The sequence below is a fragment of the Mustela lutreola genome, chromosome 6 (genome assembly GCF_030435805.1).
Source record: "Mustela lutreola isolate mMusLut2 chromosome 6, mMusLut2.pri, whole genome shotgun sequence".
Taxonomy (NCBI): Eukaryota; Metazoa; Chordata; class Mammalia; order Carnivora; family Mustelidae; genus Mustela; species Mustela lutreola.
In genome coordinates this window covers 53,188,912-53,213,158 of record NC_081295.1, presented here as the reverse complement: position 1 = coordinate 53,213,158, position 24,247 = coordinate 53,188,912, and the positions used below count along the sequence as shown (strand labels likewise).

The following is a 24,247-nucleotide window of genomic DNA, read 5'->3' as shown; positions in this document are numbered from 1 at the left end:
TGATCTTCAGGGATGAATTTACAGCCATGAAGACAGTGCTATTCAGAAATCAGTTCATCAGGAAACATGGCTTTCACCCAGGGCCAAATGCTATACTCAGTTATCTGCACACTGTTCCACTGACTCCCAAAGAAATTACATGCCGAGAACTAATGGCAGACTTTGGCTTTATACATACGTTTGTAAGCCAACAATGTGACCCTTCCTGAGATAAAAACAAAAATGGAAAGCATTTAGTCCTGACTTTTCAAAACTTTTTCAAGACAAAGATACTTCATCTCCGCTAAAGTACCAGGAGTTTCATTCTCTAATACCAAGGTTACCAAAGTGCACTTTGCACTATACTTGTATACATTCATTATATATGATTAGCTTCATTTACTTCATAAACTAGTCATGCAATCAGAATCAGGAAGCACTGTACATACTGAAGGGCATGTACTATTTCCATTTCCTGCACATTCAATATATAAGCTTTAATTAATTTTTCTGAAAATAGAAACATTTACTGAAAGGGTTGATACATTCTTAATTGTCAATGAATCACCTGTTCAAAACCGGTCTTGGGTAAATTCTTTCTTTAAGTTGACAAAATAGACTCAAATAATTCCTTTTAAAATGTACATCTGTATTTTCTCATATATCGTCCTTAGATTAGAGTATTCATTCAAATTATCATGTTCACTTAAAGGAATAAACTTACACAAATCCAGCCCAACTATAGACACCAGGTATCAGTAAACATATCCTAAAATTCAGCCACAGCTTTTGTCAGAATCAATGTGAAATCAATCACTCTAAGCAATTCTGATAAAATTGCATGGCAATTCATGGAAGGGGAGATAACATACCAACAGAGAAAAGGAGGATTTCCTTCACACTATCATAAACATGCTCCTATACACACATATATATATAACTTAAGAAAGAAAGTTTTTTCTAGAAGATTCTATTTCAGTTTTAAAAATCAGAATCAGTTTTATCTATACAGAAGCAATTACTCAGTTTATTTTTTTTCTAGATCACAAAATAGCACTCTCCCGGGTAGTTTCTATTCAATAACTGCAAAAGTAGTGATTTACTAGCAGTCGTATTTTGTGCCCAGTCAGAAACACTGGGGGTGACTATAATGTAACCAGGTCAGATCCAGCACAAGGTGTACCAGTGTAATCAGAGAATCCAGCAAAGGGAGAAGCAGATAGCAGCAAATCTTAAGCACAGCAACACACACACCATGCAGGACTTTGCTCTCATTTACCACACAAGCTGCTCAGCTAGTTTCAGTAAATGAATGTTATTTTGCTCCTAGGAAAAATCTTTCTTCCATTGTTTAGCCACCTTAATTGTGACAGGAGCTCTGAAGTTGTCCTTTGCCACATTGCTGTTACCTGCCCGAGAACATTAACTTGGCAGAAATATTTTGATGGCTATGAAAACATCATAACAACCTTTGAGCTTAAAAAGGAATTGGTGTAATTCTGAAAGAGATGATGTTACTGATTCCTTCACAATAATCCGCGATGATTATGATAATTCCTTAAATGTGTTATCACATAGTGGAAACAGTAAGAATCAAAGAAATCCGACAACACAGACTCTGAGAAAACACTCCTCTTACAGAAGCAGAAATTTCTAAAGAGACTAAATAGCTATTTATTTTGGGCTTACCTGACGGCAGCTTGTTTAATCAAGGGTATGTCCTTTATGGAGGTAGTTTATCCTTTGAAGAACCCAGTGGCTTGTCCCACAGCCCCAGAGAGACTGGAGTCTTGGAAAACTATCCAGCCCAAAAGAATACAGAGGAAAAAGCTTTTCCCACTTTCTTTCCTAGGACTAGCCAACAGCTGAAGTCATGCAGGAAACTGAGTAGAGGGAAGGGAAAAGCAGCTTCTTCTCCCTGAAATCCCGATCAGCAGAAATTGGAGGCTGTTGCCTATCTCCCACCCAGACTTTTGTTTAAAAGTTTTTTCAACTGTTGCTAGGTGTTGTTGGGTTCTGAGATGAGGTTTCTCGTCTTCTGCTCCCTTCACAACACTGTCGGAGCAAGGACTTTGTTGAGGAGCTGAGCTCGCGCATGCTATATTTAACCAGTGTTCTCAGCAAGTCAAGCCTGTCAACAGCTGAGAAGTTGGGAGCCGGCTTTACTCAGTTCCTCGGCAGCTGGGTTATCAGTGGATATAGCTCTGCTCACCCTGTAAAAGATTGCAGGGAAACCGGCAGATCCTTTTAAGGACACAGAGGTAATTATTACTCAAAGCTCTTAAATACAGATTGTGATTTGGGGCTTTAAATCTGAGGAAGAAATAGCAGTTGTCTCGAGCAGAGCAATGTACCGATGCAATATTTTTCTCAAGCAGGCACTCTCAGATAGACGTTCTTAAATTTAAAACAGCCTTTTAAAAATGTGCCATAGTTGTTGGGGAAATTCACAGACAGAGATCATTCCAGACGCTTTTTTACATCGGTGTGTTATTTTCATAGCCAGATGACTTACCTTGTTCTATCAGACTTGATCAGCTTGTATACCTAAATGTTATTAAAATAAGGTTAACATAAAGGAATGTCTGTAATAGTATGTTTTTGAATGGAGGAGGGTTAAGGAGGAAAATCTTAGCATTCTCACTCAGGTCATTCATTCAAAGTAAGAAGTGGAGAACACTCCAGGAAAACCAGGACTTGAAACAACTCTTGTCGACAGCCTCACCTCATCAGTAACCCTCCAGGCTCCAAAACCGGAGGAGGGTCGCTTCTGCCCTGAACTCTCACATGAAGATTGTCTCAAGATATTTTATCGGCTTTATTTTATATCAGAAAATAGGATAAATATGCCAAGATCAAGACTTATGGGGGGAAAATGTTTTCTACTAGTTTTAGGGACTATCTTATTATATATGTGAAATTAAGAGTAAGAGGAACAAAGAGAGATCCCTCTAGGTAAAGTAGGAAAGGACACACACAAACACACACACACACACACACACACACACACACACACCATTATTAGTTAACCCGCTAGAATATTGCCCTGTTAAAATGTCACCAACACCATTATAAATGTTGACCCCCCCTACCCAAGATCAATCTATCAGCCTAAGGATATACTTTTTTTGACATGCAAACTGAAGTTAGACCAAGCAGAGTATGCCTGGGGGGCTCAGTCAGTTAAGTGTATGCCTTCGGTTCAGGTCATCATCCCAGGGTTCTGGGATCAAGTCCAGCATCGGGCTCCTTGCTCAGCAAAGACCCTGCTTCTCCCTCTGCCTGCTATGCCTGTCACTCCCCTTGCTTGTACTCTCTCTCTCTGACAAATAAAAAAAATAATAAAATCTTGAAACTAAAGCAAAACAACCAAAAAAAAAAAAAAGCATTGCATATTTGTGAGAAGTATCTTATGTACTAGATAACTCTAATGTCTCTCTGGGAAGGACTGCCACTTTTCACAAGAGGGTGTGTGTGTGTGTCCTTTTTAAAGAAATGACCCTCACCTTCAAGACTGGCCGACACTCCCTCCCAATACACATACCTCGACCCATTAGAAAACATCTCAGTTCTTCCCATCCCATCACCTAACAGCTTTCATCCTTGTAATTTATCCCTGTAATTTATTTACTACTATCCACATATAAAATTACATTTGTTCAGATTCTTAGTCTTCCTGGGTCTGGGCCAGCTGTGATTTTTAGAAAAGACTTCTATTAAGATAAAAGTGTCCTTATGTGAAATTAATGGACTCATCTAGAACACTAATGGATCTTTTAGAAACTATCTATTCACAGTCCCTAAAAAGTGGGTTCTGATAGGAAGTGGAAGTATGTGACTGGGCTAGGCCATTGTTTAGAAACACCAGGAGAACATTTTAAATATTACGAAGAGCTGGGTAAGGAGAAATTATTGTTTGGAAAATGCACATACCCCACACAACATATCCCGCATGTAATAGCGCCAAGTTGAGAACCATTTCACTAAAGAGGACTCCAGGAAGGTATCTTTTCACTCCTACTGAAAGTTCACTTTATAGATGTCTCCAATCCAAAATGAAACAGAGAAGATTGTACCCCAAGTCAAGATAACTAAGGGGAAATAACCCACTTTGTCTTTATGGACCTAGATAATTCCCTCAGGAGCAGGATAGTTATTTCTCCTCTAACTATCCAGACAATTAGAGTTCTCAGTGTGGGTTTTTTTTCTTTTTCTTTAATGAAAACCTAGTCCTCTCACCATTGTTTTCTCTAACACTTGGATTAGCGGTCCATTGTTACTATTAATTTATTTTAATCAATGTGATGACAAGCAACAGCACACAGTATTTTATATAATTAGATACTGTTGCTACCTTCAAATTATGTTCTTTAGTTATACTTAGCATATGTGCTAGCCTAACTCAGTATCCCACAATTAGTCTCTCTCTCTCTCTCTCTCTCTCAATCTCTCACACACACACACACAAACACACACACACACACACACACACACACACACATGCATTCTCTATCCCTCTTTATAAAGTGAATTTATTTTGAAAGCCTTCCCCCGGGAATGATTATTCAGACAAAAGAATTTCCTACATAATCCACAGTGGAAGTAGTGTCATTAAGAGGTATTAGAAATTTGTGTTTTGTATACAGTCAAAAAGGCACTGATTTTTCAACATATTTTGTTAATATATTACTGTTCAGCTGGATCCTTTTCCCAAAGTCTTAAGTGTGAGCATTCTGAGAACATCTGATAAACTTAAAACTAAAGATGAATTTCCCTACTTCAAGAATGAGTCATGACGAAACTTTTTAATAAGAATATAGGTTAATAATATCAATGAGGAAAAAGCAAATGAATTAAGTAAGAGTGTTGGCACATTATCTCTACATCCATTTCTAAAACACAAATTTTGCCATGTCGTTCATTTAAAGAAGCACAGGGATTTTTTTTAAGTAAAAAATTAATCAGTTTGTTATTTGCTTCAAAATGAAGTCCAGGGGTGAGGGGTCATGAGAGGAGTCTCCAAACAACAAACATCTCTGTTATTGTTTATAGCCTGGATCTGAGACTTGGATATAAGCTCCTGGGTAGTAGAAAATGTTTTCTGTTTGTTCCTTACTGAGTAATCAAGCACCACAGCAAGTGTTCAATAAATAGGAATGATTAAATGAGCAAATGAACAATATAAAGATGAAAAAACTTTTAGAGCATATTATTCAAAACTTACAGAAAATGTTTCTAGGCTTTCTGGACAGAGTTATATCATTATTACTTGTTTATTAAGAGTTATAGAAAGAAATTCATAGATTGCAAATCAGTTATTTTGAATTTTTTCAAATTGCAAAGGAAAGTTAATAGATTTTAGGATAATAATAAAAATACTTATGTAACACTTACTATGTGTCAAGCACATTTCTAAGGCTTAATACATATTCTCACAATAACCCAATGAGACAGGTATTATTATTATCCCCCATTTTACAGGCAAGAAAACTGAGGTATAGAGATCTTAAGTACCTTGATCAGGTTACATGCTAATAAGTAGCAGAAGAGAGTCTGGTTCCAAAAATTTGTGTTTCTAACCACATAACTGCCTCCTTACACTTAATAGTCTCAGTATCCTGTTCTTGGCAATCACTGAGAGTCAAAAAATATAGACTTTGCTATACCTGAATAAATATGCTTCTGACCAAAAAAACACATTTAAAATTCTATAGCTCTCAAGCAAAAAGAAAAAAAAATAACATAACTACATGATCAGCATAGTAAAATAAAAGCTCATTGGAACTGAAGTCCTGTTGAATACCAGAGAAGAGAAAATTGGACTGGAAAGAAGATAATTGCTTTGAGGAAAAAAAAAAGTGTCTATTTTTAAGCAAAGGATATGAGCTGTTCAGTATTCTCTCTAAAACAAACAATGCATGATGTTCTATGATGAATGAGTTCAGTGCCTAATGAAATTCTAAAATTACATTCTAAAAATATAATTTTGGCCTATGATTTGATAAGCAATTTTTAAATGTTTATGAGCTATGCATTCACAACCAAAACTTCTCAAAGATGTAGCCAACAACAAGAAAAAACATCAGACAATACAGGGGGGTGGCAGGAGAAATCAGTATACATTAATTAGTGTTTTGATATCAGAATGATGTGTTACACTTGCTATAGTCAGATTTTACAATTTAAAAACACTTGAATTTTTTATTAATCTACATATACCTCTTACAAAACTTTAAAATAAATAGTGCTAATGCTTTGTAATATCTATACACATTCATAATGAAATAAGTACTTTGGCCTGTTCACTTAATTAAACACACATTATATCACTTATATATTTGTTCATAAAATATTCAATTAAATTATTTATTTTCCCAACAGCTTCAGAGAAAAGAGAACCAAGGATAGGTTTTTAGAAAGTTGTAAGATAATGATATTTCCATTTACTTGAGCAAAGTAAGCATTTACATGCTTGTATTAGACATTAAAATCCCCAATTCCCTGCCCTGCTTGAAACTGGGTGAACAGAACTTAACTCTGAAAGAAAGGTAAAAGGTCATATCCTGTTAAGATTACAAGCATCCTACTTTGCAATAGAGTCAACTAACATTCTCTTGAGTATATTTCTTTCTTCCTTTCCTATTCCAGAGTCATCCTCCACTCTGGTTCGATGCTCTAATTCTTAGCTGTAATGGATGACTCAACAATTTTCTGTGAGGGGACGGGACATTTACTCTCCAAGAAACAGACACAGAATTGGGAAACCAGTGATTGGGCATAGAATTATGAAAAATAAAGCACGTTTCCCCATGGAGCTTATGGGTTTGTATGTGTACACTATATAGATAATTACAATTAACTGAAAAACAAGATGCCTTGGAAGCACATTGGTTGAGACCTCTGATTCTGGAGTCAGGCAAAGCTAGTTTGAATTCAGACTCCCATTCCTCATTACCTATGGGAATTTAGCAAATTACTTTATTTCACCCAAGACTACTTTACCTTTTCTGTAAGATTAATAAAATAGTTTAAGACTATTTATAATAACCAAACACCATAAACCCTCTCTGAGTGCTTTCTACAATTGAATGGGTATATTGTAGTGTAGTCAAACAATGGCTTGCTATATACAGCAATTAAGAATGAGCAATCTAGGGACGCCTGGGTGGCTCAGTGGGTTAAGCTGCCTTCGGTTCAGGTCATGATCTCAGGGTCCTGGGATCGAGTCCCGCATCGGGCTCTCTGCTCAGCGAGGAGCCTGCTTCCCTCTCTCTCTCTCTGCCTTCCTCTCCGTCTACTTGTGATTTCTCTCTGTCAAATAAATAAATAAAATCTTAAAAAAAAAGAATGAGCAATCTACAATTGAATGTAACAATATGGATAAATCTCTCAAACAAAATGTTAAATGGAGAAAGCCAGACCCAAAACAGTACACTGACGATTCCATGTACACCAAGTTCAAAAACAAACAAAATAAATTTTTGGTTTTGGAAGTCAGAATGGCAGTTATCCTTAGGAGGTGCAGACACAACTAGAAATTGGCACAAGACAGGTTTCTGTGACATTGGTAATATTCTATTTCTTTTGTTATGCCAATATGATCAATTTGCAATAATTAATCAAGCTGTATACTTGTGATTTTTTTAACATATACTTAGGTATTTTTTTGTCTGTTATAATTTTATAAAAAGTTTAAAAATTGAGGATAATTTTAAGGTAAGAGTCCCTACCTTCTGAAATATTTGCAGATGAAATAATAGAGTATCTTGGATTTACCTGAAGACAACCCAGTGTCAGGAAAGAGACGTGGACAAGAGAATAATGAAACAAGATTGGCCAAAAGCTGACAGCTATTAAAGCTGAATAGTAGGTGATCATACTATGCTCCCTACTTTCATATAAATTACTTTTATATTATTTCTTCAGAATAGTGCTTACTATGCTAATTATTATTTTAATTGTGAATATGAATGTAACTGTCACCTGAAAGTATCTACACAAACTGAACTCTTTGAATCCAATCAAGTCTTTACATGGAAATCACATAGAATTCCATTGATGTCATGGGATAATCAAGAAGACAATTGGCTTTATAATATTAACACATACTATTAGCAACTGGGATCAAAAGTGAATAAGACAAAAGGTAAGAAAAATAGAAAGGACCCCTGAAGCAAATTAGTCTTAAAATCACTGGGGAAACAGGTTTCATTCGTGCTTTTATCAACAAAACTCTTTAACATATTGTTCTGCCTATCTGATAATGAGAGGGGAAAATATCAAGAAACAAAGATGTCCAAGCAGCAAAAGCTGTGGGCCAACAACTAACAAGTGGTTAGTAACAGGAAATGTCATACAGGTGTTCAACCCTCAGGGTGAAAAGTTCAGGGCAAGAAATGCTCAGAAATACTTGAATTTAGTATCCATTTTACATCTTGTGTACTTAATATTTGTATTCTTTCCTCTTTCATCTGAAAATGGGTACTCATTCACCTCCTGGGAGAGCTGGAACATTATAGTCTGGGACAGGAAAGTGTTTTTGAAATGATTAAATATCTAAAAATGTTTTGTGTTGAAGCTTTCCTTTTGGTAACTTACCTTCAGGGCTCTGAGGTAGATTAACCATATGATGAAATGACTAAGGAAGTTCTTTAAAAAGCCTGGTGTTAAACAAGTATAAAAATGAAAGTAGAAATTAGAAACATTAGGTAGAGTTAGATAGTAAAAAAGTGAATGAAAATTGCAAAGCAGCAATTTTTTAAAAACAAATTGACCTCTTTAAGACAATTACAATTTTCTTGTTTAGTCTTTAGCCATTAAAAATAACATTACAGGGGCACCTAGACGGCTCAGTGGGTTAAGGCCTCTGCCTTCAGCTTAGGTCATGATCCTGGTGTCCTGGGATCGGTCTCTCTGCTCAGCGGAAGCCTGCTTCCCTCTCTCTCTTTCTGCCTACCTCTCTGCCTACTTGTGATCTCTGTCTGTCAGATAAATAAATAAAATCTTTAAAAAAAATAACATTACAGAAGAATATTAAATTATTTAACAGACTGGAAAGAAATTCACTGAAAGTAAAGTGAAAACAGCAGGTAATAAAATAAATTAATGAATTGATATTATTTCATTGGGGGATAGATACAGTTATGATATAAATACAGGTATTTCCTCAAGATAATGAGAATCCAATCAAGTCTTTACATGGATATGCATATATATTTCTATAGAAATAAATACATATATTTGTATATACATATAAATGTATATTTATATATGAAATATATAAGCCATAATGTTTACAATGGTTACCCTCTGTATTTTTTCTCAATTTTTTAAATTGACATTTGTTTTGATAGTAGGAAAATAAGTTTATTTAAAATTATTTTTCACGGGATCCTTGTTCAATATTTTGCTGAGGTAGAGGGGCACCTGGGTGGCTCAGTGGGATAAACTTCTGCCTTTGGCTCAGGTGATGATCTCAGGGTCCTGGAATTGAGCCCCACATCAGGCTTTCTCTGCTCAGTGGGGAGCCTGCTTCCCACTCTCACTCTCTGCCTGCCTACTTGGGATCTCTCTCTCTCTGTCAAATAAATAAATAAAATATTTTAGAAAAATATTTTGCTGAGGTAGAAACATAAAAACTTGTGTTTGGCATGACTTTCCTTTCTGGTGATTATTCAGGATTTCAGTGAATTGACCCCAAATAATGTAATAATTAAGCAAATGAACACGGTTGAATTTTGTCTGGTGTGAGTCTGGCATTCAGTTTCACTTACTGAATTCCTCTTAATATTTGCTTACAAGAAAAAAAAAAGGTCTTCTTTTCATGATTCTTCAAAATGAACTAGCATTGCTTTGCTTTCCATGCTTTTTCTACTTTTTCATCCTTACAACTGTCTTAATTCTTCATAACATTACATCATTGCATTTGCTACTGTAACTTTCTCCTCTGACATTTTCCCTCTGAGCCTTAGACTGTGTTTGGTTCTGCCTGGAAATTCTGCATGGTGCCAGGAGGAACGATCTTCATCGTTAGGGCTTACCTGAAGAAAGTTTCCAGCCATTGTGTTGCTGTTGACTTTAGCGATAGGGGAGAGAGAAATACTTTTGCACTTCCCCAGCAATATCTGGAATATGACATCACTAACTGACTATGTCTTAGAGTAGAAAGAGCCCTGGGAAAAAGGAGACTTTGCTCTGACCTCAATTAGAGAGACAGTTTTTAAAAAATGACTTCATCTCTCTGTGCCTGTTTCTTCAATTGTCAAGTAGAGATGTGGAATTTCATTTATACACCCCACCGCTGTTCTGGACCCTCCACCATCACCGTACATAAGACGACAGGGAGGCGACACCACAAGAGTGGGAATGAAGTTGAGAAAAAAGAGAAGACAAGAGCGTTCTGGGGGTCCACGGCATCAATTTTCATTATCTAAAACTATTTTTATTGCTTAAAATTATTTGTGTTACCAAAATGTCTTACTTGTTATAAGCTTTGTTTCTAATCTATACCTCATTTTTATAAGACATAATTTATTGCTTAGATTTTTATACATAATTCTAAACCGTTAAAAACACTGTAAAACATGCAAAAAGAGGAAAGCAGGAGTGTTATTTTTTTTTAAATGCTAATTGAGTTAATTGTAGTCTGGCTAAAGGGGAAAAAAGTTATAGTTCCAAGTTTTGCTCATTTATGCCAACATATAGTATTCTAATCTTCTAGGTCTCTGTGTGCTGAGAAAGTCTACCATCTGTAAGGCAGGTACATTGGAATGTCCATTTGACCAACGCCATTTATCAGAAAATGAATATGCATTATGGAAGTAATGGACATAAGCTGCACACCAAAACTAGAAACCTCCAAACGTTTTGAGATTATAAGTAGATCGATGAGAACGGGAGGGCAGGCTTTAAGGAGTGCTTGGACAGTGAGTGCTGACGGGAGGGTAATTCATCCTAGTGCTGGGTTAGAGCCGCAAACAAGGGGTCTGGTCCTTCTAGAGTTTCCTCAAGAAGGCTTAAGTCATGTTTCCTTTTGTGGGATTAATCAAAATTTGCAATAGAATTTATGTAATAAACAAATGGGTAGCACTTGCTCTGTGCAAAGAACTCTGAAGCAATGGTTCTCAATTGAGACCACTTTTGTCCCCCAGGGGACAGCCTGGAGACACTTTTGATTATCACAACAAAGAATTCTCCTGGCATCCAGTGGGTAGAGGCCCAGAATGAGGCTAAATATCCTACAATACACAGAACAGGTGCCCCAAACAAAGAATTATCTGGCCACGGTGTCAATGGTGCCAAGGTTGAAAATCTTACATGCACTAGAAGATTAAAAAACAGTAACACAGACAGCAACCACCCTCTAGAGCTCGGAGTCTGGCAATGAAGATAAGGCATATACACAGCAAAATGGACAAAGCAAGAAGAGCTAAAAGAAATATACAGAGAAAAAAAATGACTTGTAGCTTCAGGGATGGGGGAAACTTTGAAAAACAATACCGTAAATATCCGTCTTAACATTCTTAAAGTAATTTAATTTAAAGATGCTATTTATTCTTGTAATTCTTTTTTACATCAATAAAGATAAATTAACCACCAAATACTTATAGAAAACATCCTCTCTGTTCCTGAATTAAGTTTCCTGGGAAGACAAAGCTGAGTAAAACAGAGCCACTCTTCTCTGGAATTTAGAGCAGAGTCACACCTCCAATTCCACACTAACATTATCAGAATTCATTCCTTTAAACATGTCATGAGTACCAACTATGTACCAAACACTGTGTGGCACAACAGATAAGATTTTTGCCTTGTAGAACTGTCATTTGGGAGGTGTCTGTGTGGCTCAGATGGTTGGGCATCTGCCTTTGGCTCAGGTCATGATCTCCAGGTCCTGGGATCCAGCCCCATGTTGGGCTCCCAGCTCAGCGGGGAGCCTGCTTCTCACTCTCCTTCTGCCTCTCTCCCTGCTTGTGATCTCTCTGTCTCTCTTTCTCAAATGAATAAATAAAATCTTTTTGAAAAAATTTTAAAAAGGGGGGCACCTGGGTGGCTCAGTGGGTTAAAGCCTCTGCTTTCAGCTCAGGTCATGATCCCAAGAGTCCTGGGATGGAGCCCCGCATCGGGCTCTCTGCTCCGCAGGGAGCCTGCTTCCCCCTCTCTCTCTGCCGCCTATCTGCCTACTTGTGATCTCTCTCTGTCAAATAAATAAATAAAATCTTAAAAAAAAAATTTTTTTTTTAAAAAGAACTGTCATTTGGGGGAGGGGAAAAAAATCAAACCAACAAATACATGATATCAGTGTGTGACTTCTGTTTTCAAAAATACTGGACCACCTAGTCCAAAAATCCAAAAAGCCTCCTCACTACAAAACACCAGAAATTCCCACTCGAATCTCACAAGCATGGTTTTTGAACTCTAGCTGAGCATGAAAGAAGCTATGGAAAACTCCTAAGGGCCAAAAGCAAAGAGGGAATTAAAACCAGAATAGTGAGTGAAAATTGACAGTGAGGTCCCTAGGGCCTGAGGAGCAGGAGGGCAATTAGTCTCAGAAACCACTAGATTTTAGTGACAAGGTAGGAATAGAAGATGAAGCCTCGGGTCCCAGAGATTAGGATCTGGAACTGAGTCTCCTGAATAAAGCTAGGACTCTTGGAGTTTAAAAAAAAAAAAAAAAATACAAGCATAGGAAATAAGAAGGAAACTTATCCATCTTGGCCTGGCTCTAGATAAGGGAAAAGATAACCTATGCTAAGAATGCATTACCACAAACCAGGTTTTAGTAGGCTTGATGAGCAAAGGTACATTACTCTTGTCTAAGAATCCCCAATCCAGGATGTTACAATAACCCAGATTGGTAATCCCCTTAGAATAGCTAACAGTTAATCCACAAAGTCCACCCAGCAATGTCTCTTCATAAAGCCCTAGGATTCTACCTAGCAAATAAAGCTTAGTACATAATCTTTGTTTTGGGTTCTGCCTTCTGAGTAACCAGAGCTAAGTTAGGGACTCTTGTAAGAGAAGGCCTGTTTGAGAAGATGCCATTCTAAACAGACCTGAAGGATAAGGCGGATGCAACCTGTAGAGAGGAAGAGTAATCCAGTAGAGGGAATAGCACGTCCAAAGGCACTTATGTGGAGCAGAGTACAGAACCTTCAAGAAACAGAGAAGGTAATGGTAGAGAGAAGTTTGGAAATCTGCAAAGGAGCCCAGTCACACAGAGCAGAGGTCTTAGGCCTGGACCCCATATATACTACGTGTGTTTTGTTATACTAATTGGCAAAGTTGAAAATAAGGAGATATCGCATAATAATTTCTGGATCTTCAAAAAATTCAAAAGATCTGTCAGCAGCGGGCTTGCATTCTTACATGGCCACCTGCAGCTGGATTTACCCCCTTGAGACAAGGCCTGTGACCTCCTGTTTGCCACCATCCCCACCCAGTCTTTTTCATTCATTTATGTTGCTGATTTGGCATCTATCAGAGTTTCAATTATAGCTCCTACTTTGGGACTTCATAGGTTATGGTTTTTTAAAAAGTTGGAATTTATTCTAAGATCTTAAAGTATTTTAAGCAAGGGAATGATATGCTCTGATTTATATAAACTCCATTTGCTATAAAACAAAACAAAACAAAGATTGGCGAGAACCAAGAATGAAAAAGAGGCTACAAATGAGACTATTGCAGGAATCTAGGTGAAAGACCACAGTGGTTTGAAATGGAGTGCTAGCAATGGAAATGGGAGAAGCAAATGGATTTAAAGTGTGCTAGGAATCAGAAAACCCAATGTTTGCCGATAGATTAGATATTAAAGGTGAGAGAGAGAATCAAAATAACTTGTACTATATTATGCAGAATTTGAGCCCTCTATGGTCAACAGCTGTTTCAATGGAGACAACCTCCCACAATGGAAACAACCTCAGTAAATATCTGAGATAATCTGATAATCTCAGATATTTACTGAGAATCTCTAGTACATGGAGAACTTGTGCTGTGAGGGATACAAATAAAAGAAACTTTGCTGCATTTAAAGAGTTTGAATTCTTTTAGTAGAGGTAAGATTGATGCAAACAAATATACTTGTAAGGTATGTAATTTATTAGACAGCTGTACCTCTTAGAGTAACAATAACAATAGGTAACATTCATTGACAGTATATATCCAGTGCATATATCTCATTTAATACTGCCTAGAGTTAAGTGTAATTGTCATTTCCACTTTATACACAGAAGAATAAAAACTCAGGGAAGTCAGGTAATTAGTATAAGATCATACAGCTTCTAACTGGCAGAACTGACATTAGAGTCCAAGCAGACTAACTCCACTGGCCCTTTGTTTAACGAGTGCCCTAGACTGCTTTTACATACCTTTAGCGGAGCCACAAAGGTACTTGCATGTTGCAACTCAGACATGCAAAGAGTAATGTTGTTCCTCTGACTTGACTGAAAGTGCTCTGAGCTTTCTCACAAGCCTCTTTCAGCTGGTGAAAGGAGGGGGAATTAAAAGACTATTTAAATCTTAGCTCCATTCTGTATTTAAAACTGACTTTTTAGGTAATGTGTTGACCCCTGTAGAAAAGAAATGCAGATTTCTCCACCTTCACCTCCACCATATCCATGAGTACCAGCACATATGCAGGTACATACACATTTCTGCTACCCAAGATGGTGTTGGGAAGTGTGGACACAGAACCACTGAAGTGCCCCAGTCTTGGGCTTGTTGTCCAGGCCCATCTGGTTGCTGTTTGTTCTGTTGGTATCCGTGACTAAACTCCTTTGCTGGAATCATCCTTGATCTTGGTCTCTTAGCTGACTAACAACTCAGTAGCATTCCCTAGTCAATGGAGCCCCAGCTCAGCTCTTGGCAGTTCTATAGGGCTCCCCACATCTGTGACATTTCCTATATCCAACCGCCTGGCCTAAAGGCCCATCCCCTGCCTCTGCTTCAGAACTACTCCTATCTCAGCAGGCTCCACGGTTAGGTTGACAGTAAAATTTATAATACAAATCAAGACATTTGTGGGAGTGACAAGAAAGCATACTATTACCACAATGGAACATGCTGTAAATCAGGTCAACCTAGCTGCTTTGTAAGCTCCTCTTCCAGAAATTTCAATAACTCTTGGGTTGTATTTATGCTACATGGGATGGAGGAGAAGTCCAGGAAAGCTAAACTTCGAGGGCTCTCCTAGCCACAATGCACAGTCAAATTCAGACTATTGGGACTTATTTAGTCCCATGTTAGTCTCAGCCCACAGGGCAATCTCTTTCAGATGCTAAATGGAAATAGCCTCCCACACAGATACTTAACAAACCTGCTCCTCTTCTGGGAAAGCCCAGAGAGGGAAATGGCTCAAATGCCATAGGGGAAGAGGTATCCTTCTCTTCACTATGGGAAGTTTTCCAGACTTTCCTTTTGCTAAGTTAAATCTAAAGCTGAAGGAGACTGAGAAGAGCAAAACAAAACAAAACAAAACCCCCAAACAAACACCTCTCAACTCCACAAAGCTTTGCTTTCAACGCTATTGTCTTCGTAAAGAAGTCCGGTAGTCTGCCCGCTTATCCTCAATGTCTAAACCTCAAGACTAAGCTTTAAAAGTAAAAGACTACAGGGGCGCCTGGGTGGTGTATTCAGTTAAGCATCTGACTCTTGGTTTTGGCTCAGGTCATGATCTCAGTGTCTAGGGATCGAGCCCCACGTCAGGCTCCACACACTCAGCACCAGTCTGCTTGCTCAAGATTCTCTCTCCCTCTTCTACCCTCCCACTCGTGTTGTCTCTTTCTCTAGAATAAATGAATAAATCTTTGAAAAGAAAAAAAAAAATAAGGTAAAAGACTGCAAATTAAAAAATTATTTCAGGGAGGAGGTAGAAATAAAATGCATTGGTTTAATATTTGCAAAATAAAATAACAAACATATAGAAGGCTGTTCATTCTCAGCCATTTCTGCCTACAGGAAAAAAAGTATTTAATGTCATTCAAAATGTAGATTCTTAACACAGTCTTGATAAGATGAATAAACAAATGCCTTTTGTAAGATAGAGTGAGTAGATCTTCAGAGGTCGAAGTTCAGCTGATTTTGGATCTTAGATCCTGTTCTGAATATTCTATGGTTTTGTGATTTGTTATCTCTGAAAGGCCAAAAAGTATCATGTATCAGATTTCCACTTAGAGTTTTGCTTACTCATTTAAGTGTCTCAAAGCTAGACTGCAAGTCTTAATGTTTTAGAGTGGCATTAAATGGTTTTCCAATATTGATCAGGGATTATTGAGAGGTCCCCGAAGTTTCTGATGTTTCACAAGGGCATTATAATGGGTTCATTTTTCTATTTATTTTATTTACTGCCAGGCAGGGGCAACAGTTGCGTCTCGTGCATATTGTTACACTAGTTGATTTTGAATAACCCTAACTTAAAAATGTTCTCTATACCAATGTGCAAGTTTCCAAATATGAGTGGAAAATTACAAAAACGCTGAGTAATCAGGCTTATGGAAGGACCAAACAAGAAAAGGCCAGGTGGAGTTTCTCTGAAAAGGTTCTATAATGCCTTTATGATTAATAAACCTAAGGAAAACATCTGAAGCTTCTTTGAAATGTTAAGAATGAACTATTGGAGAACAACTGTGCTTCAAAGAGTAGTAAAATATGTGAGGCAGTATCTCACTAGAGGGAAAAAGGAATCCTATACTCCCAATAAATTATGTAGAAAGGAGTAGAGGGTTGAGTCTGACAAAGTTTAGAAGAGTTTCTGTTAACTTGTCAACTGCAACTAAACTCTTCCAACCCTAAACCCCTGGATTTCCAAGGTAAATTCTTAGGAATTGGCACAACTAAATATTCTCAGAAATGTAACTCCATATTGCATAACCAGAATAGATGGAGCTTAACAAAAGGAAACTGTATGGAAATCTGGGTAGTTCTGTAAAATTTCTTCAGGTGCTTCATGTGAATGGAAGAGGGCTTACAAAGCCAACTAAAGAAAGAGACAGTCTGCTTTATAAATTATAACCTTATCAATACACACTCACTGAGTATCAGCAGCAAGTCTTGCTCCTAGAAATAAAAACTTATGTTTGTTCCTTTAAGATAATTTCATCTAATCAATGTGATAGATATACAATTAGAATACACACAATTCTAATTAGAGCAACATGAAATAGGATTAGGACAAAGAATCCTAAATATTTTCCTCTAATGCAAGACCTTATAAGGAAAAGAAACATTTTTGGAAGAGTCTGAGCAAATCAGAAATACAGATAAACAAAGAGTACCCTGCATCCATGAGGTGGAGATTAGCCAGTTCTCAAATATTCATGATTATAAGGATAGAAATTGTGTGGGTGATTGAATACATTACTGAAAAATTGAGACACTGAAGTACACAAATGTACAAAAATATGAGAGAGAGTAGGAGTAGTTCTAGTTAACTGTATGGTTGAGTAAGTGGTGAAATCCAGGCCTTTGTCTTTAACTTTGTGACTCAAATTCAGTGAAAGATACCAAATAGGTTGGCAAGTTCATGTCCTTTCTCTTTCTGTGATTAGTGAGATTTACAAAAAACTGAATCAAGCCTAAAGTACCCAAATCTGACCGTGCTGATTGTCCACCAAAAAACCCCATTCTTCCTTTTCCTACAATAACTGTATTAGAGCTTGGAACTGGTTATCTGGCTAGCTGGTATTTCCCAAACTCCCTTGCTGATAGATATCACCTCCCGACTAAGCTCTCTCCATGTGAGCAAGAACATGGCGTGCCACTTCAAGTCTGGGCCTAAGACAATGGACATACATTCCGCCCCCCTCTTCCCCTTCTGGAACCTAGCCATGGCACATTGTAGTTTGACCTCATAAACAAAGACATTACAGTTGTGGATCATGGAGCAACAAGATAAAAGAAACCTGAATCTCTGAATCTGAGTCCCATAAATCTGTCCCACTGAACTCTGGACTGTTATGTGAGAAAGAAACTTCTCTAGTCTTTAAACTACTGTATTTTGGGTTCTTTCTTTTATAGCCACTTAGCCTTACACAGACTGTTTCAGAAGAGAAAGTATATTATGAAGGGAAGGGTATAGTATTAAATGACAATATATTCTAATAGGAGGTACATTGAACTTTTTCCCATAGCTATCTTTTGCTGAACGCTGGACTAACATTATACCAGTGTGGAAGCCATATTGGTGCCCATCCCATATTCCCTGGCTTTTCAGCGTGCGCTGGTGAAATTCCCACTGCTGGTACCTGCATCCCTGTGCCTCCGTGCTCTTCTTCCAGCCCTGTGCAGGTGCAGACTAAGTGCTAAGGAATTAATATCCTCAGGAGCAGCCCTCAACCCATGACCTCCCAGGAGTTGGTATACTAATACGCTACTTCCCTCTCCCTATTGGGTGGGATAATTCTGAGATGTGTGCTTTTGCATCAGTTTTCCAGAGCTCCTCTATAGAGTGAAATTCCAGGTACCCTTTGTGGTAGCTGGCTTACCCATGAACTTCCTTCTGGTTGCCTTCTGGTTACTCAATCACTTCCTCCACTTCCCTATCATATTCTCTGAACTTCCCAAATAAACTAATTTCACTCAAATCATTGCCTTGGAGTCTGCTTCTGGGAGAACACAAATTAAGATAGCCAGTTTCTTCATGCTCACAGTCTCAGACAAAACCATTCTCCAGCCATAGTCTTTATTATTAGATAGTATTATATTATTTTTATGGATGAAGTAATTGAATTTGTGTGAGTTAATTAATTTAACCAAGATTAGTGTCAGAACTAGAATTGGTTGGAACCCAGGACTATCTCACATAAAAGTCTTTGCACCTTCCAATATACTAGACTCTACCAGAAGTGGAAGTTTTCTAATTGTCTATTGATGCAAATTTCAGTAGATGATAATGTTGGAAGTTTTATGATTGGATGATATATTTCAGAGAAACCAGACAAAATAGATTCTACATTAGTCTACAATATTTTGTGTTAAGTAAAAACACTTCTGATAACACTTTTTGTTAAATAAGACATAATTTTTTAGCCTGAATAGGAAAAAAAAAAGGAGTTTTCAATTACTTGCTAACACACATTTATTTAGCTCTTTTGAAATTAGTCAAACCCTCACCAGAGCTACTTCACTTGAATAAATCTGCTTCTTAAAATGGTCTGCATAGATAGACTCTTTCATTTAGGAACCCAGCTCTACTTACTTCCCTATCCAGACTTGCATAGAGGAAAGGTTAGTAGATGAATACACATGAAGACATAAATAATTCATAAGGCTGGGGGCTCAGGAATTTTTGTATTTGAACAATTAATCAATCTACGGAATTAATAGAATTTTGGTGTAGAATTTCAGAAGTCAATCAACAAGTAAAATTTAGAGATATTTGATGAGACAAAGTAACCCTTCCTGTATTTTTTCCTAATCCAAGTATCATAAGACTAGTTCTACATGAAGCAGGCATTTAAAGACAATAATCAAAATCTGAGGAAATAACAGTTTCTTTACCCTGTATTGTATTAACAATTTAACCTGCGCATTCTTTTTTGTTGTTTGTTTGTTTTTTATTTTGTTATGTTAGTCACCATACACTACATGATTAGTTTTTGATGTAGAGTTCCATGATTCATTGTTTGCTTATAACACCCAATGTTCTATGCAATCAGTGCCCTCCTTAATACCCATCACTGGGCTCACCCATGCCCCCACCTCTCCCCTTCTAAAACTTTGTTTGTTTCCCAGAGTCCATAGTCTCTTCTGGTTCCTCTCCCTCTCTGATTTCTCCCCCTTCATTTTTCCCTTCTCCTAATGTCCTCAATGCTATTTCTTGTGTTCCACAAATAAGTGAACCTGTACATTCTTTTAGATTTTAAGTTAATATTCTTCCAGGAAAAATCCTGTACAGTTGTCATCCACAGGCAATACATCAGATTACTAAATGCTGTATATTAGCATGGAAGTATTACAAGAGCTTAAAGAAAAAAGAAGTTGTTTACTCTTCACCACCACTAGATATAATCTAAACATTACATTCCTGAAAGGATATGCAGTATCACTTACATTCTGTCTAGGCAACTGCATTTCTCTCCTGGTCTTAGCTGAACTGCGCAACATGAGCATAAACTTTGGTTATTTGAGGTAAACAAACCCTGTGGTCAACGCCTGCTTCAGCTGAAGCTAATGTCAACATGGATGGGCATGGAGGAGAATACTAAAAGTCCAAAAACACTGATTATCTTCAGAAAATGAAATGAGTCAGTTCCTACCCATATTGATGTCAGATTTTTATAGAGAACATGACATCACATAAAGTCTGAAGAAGAATGGAAGCCAGAATAAACAGAGCTATGCATCAAAAAGTCTTAAGTCTCACAGCAGACACAGTTTAGCTAATGTAGTTGGATTCACAGAATTTTTATCCAGACAGACTATGGCAATAAAACAGAAATATGCACATTGGAACATACTTATCTACCTCATAAAAGTGTACAAAATTTTATATACAAATGTAAATAAAAGGACTTTGCCAGTCTCCAGAAATGTACATGCTTTTAATGTGCCCAATGACTCACACATGAGATTGTATCAAGTTTAATTAAGTAATGAAATGTAAAACACATATATGTACCAAATGTATTTCATCTTAAAAATATTTTTGCCTACTTAAAAAAATACTTCCAATATTCTACAGCATTCCCTAGATTTTAAGCTCTCAAGACTTAAAATATTGGCTAATTGTTAAACATTATTTCATCAAGTGCCAGTAATGGGATAGTGGTGCTGTGATTATTATTGGTTTTGGTTTTTTTTTAACTTCACATTTATTGGTGATACAAACCAGTATTTACAGGTGGGCTCACATGATCTCTTGGGTTTGCTTTACAATGCTTCAAATATTTGAGGGGAAAACAAAAGGTTGGAGGGTATAGATGAAACAATATAAAATGTTGAAAACTATTGAGTTGGAAAAGGAGTATAAATGGGCTCATTATATTTTTTCTATTCTCTTATATATGTTTTAAATTTCCATAATGAAAACATAAAACAAGAAAAATATTGAGAACTGCAGTCTCTATTTAAAAGAGAAAATTAGGAGCAGTAACAGTGAGATACATCAGTTCTTATCAATAAAGATGATATAATTTTTATTTTATGTTTTACAATGACCATATTAGGAACTTTCTGTGATAATACTAATTTAGCATGCATCTGAAAGGCTTTAATTACATATAGGAACTGCACATTTTTCTTAAATATGTTCAAAAGCTATCTTAAATATTTATAAAAAGTCAATTTCAGGACTAAAAACACGATCTTTTTAGAAAAGTAGAATAATCTCATACTCATCATTTTCCAGAAGGGGCTTGCAAAGTTAGAAAGCCTCTGGGGTGAAAAGGACTCTCCAGAGAAATCCCAGAGGTGCACCTTAACAATGCAGTAACCCTGTTTGCAGTTCCTCTTTGCACAAAAGTTCTGGACACTTTTCTGACAGAAGATTTTTAGGCACTATTTTTTATACATATGTTCAAGCCAGATGGTCAGTAATATATATCTTAATTACTAAATCATATCTCTTTTGTTTGCAGTAAGCAAGAGAAATGAAAGTTACGTATTCATGGCAGGTAAGTAAAAAAATTATGTCAGTTTAGATAGTTTTAATAATTAATAACACTATTATTAAAATTATTATTGTAGTTCTACATTAAACCTCATTTACATCTAAAGAAAAACGTTCTTAAAACCAATACAGTTGTTTTTCAAAAAAATCATTTGCTTCAGCCATCATACGCTACTCCAAATGCATTGTTCTTACATTGATGAAGATGGAGCTTGAGTGCCATCTGGTGTCCCTCTCTCTTCATCCTGCAGGATTTTCCTCTGATTTTGGCCTGAGAAAATCCTCCTTGCATTAGTCTGGCACTCCAAATGCCAAATTAAAAGAAGGCATTTTTGCCAGACAGATAAATCATCTACTCAAAGTCTATAGAATCCTGAACCTCATAACACAGTAATATCTATAATTCATATTCATTTTCTTCATACTAGTTCAAATCCTGTGTGTCCAACCAATCCAAATATTCCCAGCCTGAGAAATTCTGCATTTCCTCCACATCCTTCACATTTTGTGATGTCTACCCTGTTACTTATAGCTGCAGTCACAGCGGCCTCTACATCAGTGGTTCTCAATCTTGAGTGCCATTAGAATCACATTAAGAGTTAAAAAAAATAATAATAATGGAGGCCCAAACCCAGTGTGTCTGATTTAATACATCTGGAATGGGGCAACATGTATCAATAAATTTTAAAAGTTCTCCAGGTGATTCCAGTCTGACCCAGGTTATTTTGTAATGGGTTCTCTGTTCTTGAAAGGTGAGGGCTCTTTGTCTCTCATCTCTGAGACAGTACATTGTGTTGGACATACTAAGAACTCAATATATGTGGCAAAGATGAAGCAACTCTAGAGTCTACATGTTTGTTTTAAAATAAGGCAAGACCTGTGTAGTAGTGCAATAGAATTCTAGCTTTTTTCCTCCTTTCTCTGTATATTGATCTCAGAGATTACACTGTGTCTCTATGTGAATATGGACAGGTAGCATTTACCAACATGTACCAGTCTACTTTCTCTTATTTAAAAAAATTAAAAAAAATTTTTTTAATGGGGTTATAGGTCAGCAAAGGGTGGGTTTGAGATGTTTGGGTAGGTTAAGTGGGCATTTTGACAACATGACTTCTCCTTTGGCATGTTTAATTATGATGTTTAATGGACACTTTTGCAGTTTAAGATGACACTTTTAAAATAAAACTCTCTCCTAATGAAAAAAAATAACTTTTTTTTAAAAAGCAAGAAGTGGTCCAACTACAACATCTTAGATTCACAAACTCTGCTGACAGTATGCTGTTATCCCATTCCCCAGAAGACTAACTAGAGGTACAAACAGCTCCTTTTTCAATGAGTTTCATGCAACTCAATTAAATAATTTTTTAAGTAAAGAACTATATTTTTTAAGTAAAGATATTTTTTAAGATATTTTTTAAGATATTTTTTAAGTAAAGAACTATGTTGTGACAAATCTATCTATATACATGTATATATGCTTATGTATACATATATATATAATGCATGCAGAAGTCAAGAGTTAGAAGAATTATTTATAATAGAAAAATATTAGAAATAATCCAATGCTTATTTATAAGAGACTGGTTGAATAACTTATAGTATGGAATGCCATGCAAACATAAAAAAGAAAAGAATAAGAGAGACCTTTATGAATTAACATGGAATGAATTCTACTATATATTGTTAAGTAAATACCATAGTCTATTATATGCTACTTATGTGTAAAAAAGAAAAGAAATACATGTTTTGGGGTGTTTTTTTTTTTGGCCAAAAACAGGAAAAGAAGAATAAACAACAAAAAATGAAGCCATTTACATTTAGAGGACAGGCGGGAATGGAATAGAAGAAATAAACATGGAGTAACAATTCTGTGAACATACCATCTTACATAGTTTCAACCTCTGAATCATATACATTTTTTAGATAATCAGAAAGTAAATCAAAGGACAGTAAAAAAAAAATAAACATTAAATTGAACATAAACACAAATGGGCCTAAATGTATCCAATTACAATCAAACAGAAAAAGAATTGATTCAAGTAACTTTCGAACACATTACTATACATCTTTAATGGAATATATTCTATGGACAAAAGAAAAAGAAATATTTACTTAGTATTGTACTCTTAATAGTCATATGTATTAAAATTCTGAAACTATTCTATTGTAGACACTGTAAATAAGTTAACATTGTTACTACGATCCAAAATTTTCACTGTAAAAATATTGTATACATACATAACAAGTATATATACTAAACAAAAGCAATATTAAACCCTGAATTGTTAAATTTCAGTTGTAATAATTTTTTTAAATACTTTATTTATTTATTTTAACAGGCAGAGATCACAAGTAGGCAGAGAGACAGGCAGATGGAGAGGGGGAAGCAGGCTCCCTGCTGAGCAGAGAGCCCAATGTGGGACTCAATCCCAGGACCATGAGATCATGACCTGAGTCGAAAGCAGAGACTTAACCCACTGAGCCATCCAGGTGTCCCTTATAATATTTTTTAATTAATTTATTTTTTAGAGAGAGACAAAGTGTACACATATGTGAGCAGTGGGGAGGGGCAGAGGGAGAGGAAGAGAAAGTCACTTAAGCAGCCTCCTTGCCTAGTGTGGAGCCCAAGGCCTGCTGGATCTCAAGATACTGAGATCACAACCTGAG

At 36.5% G+C, this 24,247-nt stretch overlaps 1 protein-coding gene across 3 annotated transcripts in view; it reads right to left on the bottom strand.

Moving 5' to 3' along the window:
- Positions 1 to 24,247, bottom strand: part of FILIP1 (filamin A interacting protein 1) — a 227,904-nt gene that overhangs the window by 182,984 nt on the left and 20,673 nt on the right. Inside the window, exon 1 of one of the 3 annotated variants that reach the window (XM_059177258.1) lies at positions 1,669 to 2,146. The exons of the other annotated variants lie outside the window; for them this stretch is intronic. The gene's annotated coding sequence lies outside the window, so the exon portion shown is untranslated. Of the gene's footprint in view, positions 1 to 1,668; positions 2,147 to 24,247 lie in introns of those variants that run through there. 3 annotated transcript variants of the gene reach the window in all.